Here is a 6,000-nt window from a genome sequence, read left to right as displayed (position 1 = left end):
TTTGTACTGGATATGCAAAAGTAGGACAGACTACTCAAAAGATATCTTCTACCATCACTTATATATCAAATGTTCTTACAACGTCCTATTATTAAAATATATTGGTTCAACCAAGAATATCATATAAAAGCCACTTTGTTTATGTGCCATATGAGCGAAGCTTTACCACAGTTATCGGTCTTCGTGTTCGCTACTGGTAAAAAAAAAAAATAATATTCTTGTTAATGCTGAAATTTGTACTAAACATGCAAAGTAATCACGCCCTGCCATGTAGGAACATCTTTTTGGCTTGCATTAAGCCTTTTAGCCTATGGAAGATATAACCTATAGTACTGAAGTTTTGGTAGAGGTTCTGCCTACGCAAACAATAGCAAAATTCTGATCGCATCGTAAATTACCATTCTATGGAGAAGTAGTGATCGAATACAGATATTATATTAGAAGATCACACCACAGTAGATAACTCCTCCACACCTCCTGCTCTGTGAGGTATCATTTTCCTCGTTACCATCTCACGATAGGAGAGGGGGCTACTATAACTCCATCCCTTCTTCAAGATCATTTTAGAACATCTCGGAATCGACCTCTTCATAATCAATATAGTCAGAACATTTTTAAAGAAAATCATCAGAATATCAGTCAGTGAGCTGAATTATTAAAACTCAGCTGAATCATAATTTGGAAACAGAAATTGCTAGGCAATATATCCTCGAAGGTTCATAGTTCGCAGAATAAACTGTTGTATCATTTTACAGAACCAAAGCATCTTCATGACAAATAAAAGACATTGCCCAGACATACATAAAAATACTAATCTATAAAGCATGGTTGGAAAACATGTTCAGATAGGCAGTTACATCATACGCATTCCAGGCAGACTGCAAACTTAACAGGTTACAATTGTTGCATAATAAAATGATAAAATTGATATTCTGAGTATAAAGAGAAGGGCAGCAAGGAAAGAATACAAATATTTAAGGTGAAACACTCATGCCACTACACAGTTATGCTAAAACATTACTTCAGTCCATTCTACAGCGCTGCATATCAGACAAATACACAGTTAACACACTACATAACATATAAGTAAAATAATCACTTTGTAAAAGCTATCTGAAGTTTGTACATACCTGACATAAACAACACTTTGTCATTCGACAAGAGAAACCTAGGCACCTACAGAGAGCTGAAACCGGCGCTATACAAATATTATAGGGAGACTGAAAATTAGAGGGAAATTACACACACACAAATCAATACAAGAACACAAATCCTACTCCAACCTCTCCTAAAAATGTAAAACCGTGCTTGTGCAGTAGTAGTTTGTGGTTGCATGGACTTGTCTCTACATGTTAACCAGAAAAAAATGCGCATATATATATATATATATATATATATATATATATGTTTCCAAGCACATATATATAAACAGAGTTAAACCTGCACATGGCTTGCAATTCTGAAGAAAAACGATGAAACCACCCCAAATGGAATAATAATAAAATTAATCAGCTAATGCCTTTTATTCTCTTATAGCGTAGGTAAGGCCTTTATACCCTATCTAGCTTTTGGAGATTGAATGGGAAGTTCAATCTCCACCAGTAGCCAATCAGAGATAGCTGGCCCATGTCTATCACTAATTATAGGCGGACGTTGATGAAGAGACCTGCAAACAAGTGCTTCCATCTCTTGGTACCTAATCCTAACAGGATATGTTACTGTTTGAAATAATGTGGGTAATACGGTCGATTTCCTGAGTTCGGGACGAAAAACCCCAGTTTCCCCGACTTGAATGCCAATTTTGCTGCCGATCAGTTGCGCTATGGTGCTTTAATCTTCTGTCTTTACTTTTGATATTCTCTCAATTTGAAGTTCTTTCTTTTTGTGGCATGCAATTCTTCATTTCGCGCTTGAGTGTTTTTCGTGTTTCTATCGCTACCGTCAATTTTGTTTTTATTTCTCGCACGGTTCCTAAGATTTCTTCAACAGTCGTGTTTTGTACTGTATGCAATGTTCATACTCCTCGAATTTTTTGTTAATTTGTTCCATGTGTGTGTATTTAGCAAATCATTAACGATATGTTTGAATTAATCTAAGTTATCTGTAATTTTAGGATCTGGAAGGGACTTACTTTGATGTGCGTCTGCTTTTCTTTGGTGTCTGTTCTTTGTTCTTCATTTTTTCATGGTACTGTAGACAGAGCCATTCGGTGCGTTTCGCGGCTCCTTTTTCTTTCCACGTACTTTCTGAAATTACAGAACAGAGATAGTGTTGTCTTCTGCCACATCCAGAACAATGTGGCCCGTCCCTTTCGTCGCCTAATGGCTTATTGCATTTGTTATGGCTCATTATGCTTGACCTTCGCTGTCTCGGTGACCTCTGGACACAGACTACTACTAGTAGGTACCTACTAGCAGTAGTAGGTAACAGGCTCTACTAGTAGTTGACTACTAATAATGAACTACTGTTGCTACTATTACTAATACTTTTTAATAATCTTATAATAATAATAATAATAATAATTAGCCTGCATAGCTCAGTGGATGTAACGTTTGCATCCTCTGCGCTAGATCGCCTGAAGATAGACTTATAGTTCAAGTCTAGTCGCGAATTGAGAACTTTTTCTAAGCCTTTCTTCGACGTGTTCCCGAGTTAGTCGATGTCTGTCATGAGCAAGCGAGTTTTATCTCCCGGAAACTGATGTTTTTCATCCCATAAACTCAAGAAAATCGACCATAGAACTCATTATTTCACAGTAATATATCCTGTTAGGGTTAGGTACCAAGAGATGGCAACACTTGTTTGCCTGTCTCTTCAACTGTTCGAACTTACAATTAGTGCTTATCTTCGGCTAGCTATCACTGAATAGCTATCAGGAATGATCGAAATTCCACCTCAGTCTCCAAATCCTGAATAGGAGTTAAAAGTCCTTGCAAATTCAATATAAGAGAATAACAGTTGTTAGCTCATTATTTATTATATTTTATTCATTAATAATCTTATGATGACAGAGTAAAAAATTAGTTATTATTTTTATACTAATATTAACTGATTATATTAAAAATAAAGTTATAAAAAAATTAAAAATTATGGCTGTGAGCTCAGTAGAAGTGGCGATTGCACGCAATGGCACTTGACCGCACGACGAAAGATTTGGGTTCGACATTTCCTAAGCCTTTTCTTGACCGGTTCCTAAGGTAGTCGATCTCTTGCACAGGCATCCGGGTTTTTTCTCCCGGACACTCGAATTTTTCGTCTCGTAAACTCAAGAAAATCGACAGTAGAACCCACACTATTTGAGAATTATACATTAAATATATTGTGTTAGGGTTAGGATCCACGAGATGGCGGCATTTGTTGAGCCGCTTTTTCACTGCGTGCGCTTAGTCATGGCCAGATAGCCGTGGGCCAGTTATCTCTAATTGGGTACCAGCAGTGGTGTATTTAGGTATAGACTTGGGCCTAGAGCGGCAAATTTTCAGGGGCGGAGCAAATTTCCAAGCTCCTCATTTTATTATGCCGCATTATTCACAAGTAGAGAAATATTTTTCTTTTCCTCATTGTAAGTTTAGTCTGAAAGCATATTGGCATGTAATGAGATTCTGCATAACTATACAAAATTAATAACGGAAAACAAACGTACAAAGATTGTGTATAATTTTCGCCTGTATGTCACAGGCATCTTCTGTGCTCTTGTGGATTATCTTATTTCGGACAAATAGGAAGATCTGCCTCTATTCGGCTAGAAGAACACCAATCTTATATTGAATTGTACTGAAGATGCCTGTGACACAGGCGAAAATTATATTATTAAATAATCTTTGTACGTGAGTTTTCCGGTATTAATTATGTATCGATATATCTACTCACGGTATACCTCTTTTAAAACTTATTCTGCATAACTATACAGACCGAGACACATGCACGGAAAGCTACTGTATTGTTGTCGGTAACTTGACACAAAGGCAATAGGGATTAGTGAATTTGATCACTTTCTTGCTGAATCCCGCTTTTGGCAATGTGCTCATTGCCAAAAGCGGGAAAAAAGGAAAAGGTTTCGTTTCCTATCTTTCCTTTGCCACGTATGAGGAATGTATTAAAATAATGGACGAGAAAGTAATCAAATTTATTGTGGAAGAACTTAAAATAGCTAAGTACTATTCCATAAGTGTTGACTCAACACCAGATCTCTCTCATGTTGATCAGCTGTCCTTCATTGTATCATATTTGAAAGAACACGGAACTCTCCTGTGGAGCGTTTCTTGCATTTCATTCCTAACGTAAGTCACAAATCTGAAGAGTTACAAGAGGCAGTTTTGACTTCACTAAACGAGCTTGGAATTGATGTAGCAAATTGCAGAGGGCGGGCACATGGTAATGCTAGTAACATGACAGGCAAGTACATAGGACTGCAGGCAAAAATTCTTGAAATAAATCCATTGTCAGAATTCACACCGTGCGCTGTACATTCTCTGTCTCTAATTGGTACTTGCGCTGCCGAATAATGTCGGTACTCTTCCTAATTTTCCGATGTCCTTCAGAAACTGTGTGTATTTTTCACATCTTCAAAACATCGGCGGAGTGTTCTAAGAAAGCACCTGGAAACTTCTGCAAAAGTAATCAAACGTCCTTCGCCTACTCGTTAGTCAGCTCGTAATGATGCCTGTCGGAGCTTCGTGAGGGATGAAAGGAAATAATTTCCACTTTGTCCGAAATTGAAAATGACACCACTCAGAAGAAAGTTACGCGATGTGAAGCAAGTGGGATTCTATGGCAACTTCAGTCACTGGAGGTTGGGATCATGACCTGCCTATCGACAGGTCATGAGGGGGGGCACTCTCTGCGGACCTAGGGACAGGAAATACCTAAATACGCAGGGTACCAGTGGAGATTGAATTGCCCACTCAATCTTCAAAAGTTAGATAGGACTAAAACAACCTCGCCTACTCCCTAGACTGGAATAAAAAAAGGCGTTAACTGATTTTAATAATAATAATAATAATAATTGTTTACAACGTGTATTATTATTATTTGACACCTCCAGGGAGTCCAATGACTCATCGAGGGAGGGTGTGACAACAGCATCGAACGATTGGTACCCTTCCAACTACTAACGGCGCTCAAACTTACTTAACTGAGCCATTAGTAGCAGAGACTCCAATCGACCAACCTTTACCGGCTATTATAATATTAATTATTAAAAATGATTATTACAGATTTTTTTGCATTTTTACTCTGAATTTACAATAACTATATAAATAATTTCTCTATATAATAATTTTTTATGAAGAACGATATGGTTCTACAAAAGGACGGAAACAGTAACGACGATGGCACAAGACTATGGCTTTATGCAACTGGAACAACTTTTCTCTGACAGGGAAGGAAAAGGAACTGGGTGAGGAAACCAAGCACTAAGCGGTAGATTTAGTCCGGCTTTCTTGGACCAATAGTAGAGGTTCTGGAACTGTCCACCTGGATAAGGGATGGAAGCTCTGCTACTCTGGTGTGAGCTCGACAATAGCTGCTCGTGGGGGGGGGGATACTCACAATCCCCCGGATGTCAGACTGTATTGCTTCGTGGATCCCATTGGGGGGACGGCGATGTGTGTGTCTTAATGCTACAGATGAAAAACCACAACTTGGCTGTAGTGCAAGCCTATGCACCTAATCTGCAGTCAGAATACTCTGCCTGCTTAGAGGAAGTGAGTGCTGCTTTTAATAGGGTTGCAGACATGGAATCAGTCCTGCTATTGGGTGACTTCAATGCATATGTTGGAACAGATGACCAAACAATGGAGGCGTGTGGTTGGGAGGAATGGAGACCCTGCCCGTGATACGAATGGGTTGATATTATTGGACTTCTGCTTTACTAACAGCTTGTCCATAATGAATACCTTCTTCCAGCACCGAGAAATCCATAAGTATACCTGTACAGGATACACTTGGATAAAGGTTTCTGATTGATTCTTTATAGCCTCAACAGATCTATTTTCCTCA

The sequence above is a fragment of the Typopeltis vanoorti genome, chromosome 7 (assembly GCF_054136105.1).
Source record: "Typopeltis vanoorti isolate ZY-2024b chromosome 7, IOZ_Tvanoo_1.0, whole genome shotgun sequence".
NCBI lineage: Eukaryota > Metazoa > Arthropoda > Arachnida > Uropygi > Thelyphonidae > Typopeltis > Typopeltis vanoorti.
The sequence above is the reverse complement of the archived record's forward strand: the minus strand, read 5'-3'. Positions refer to the sequence as shown.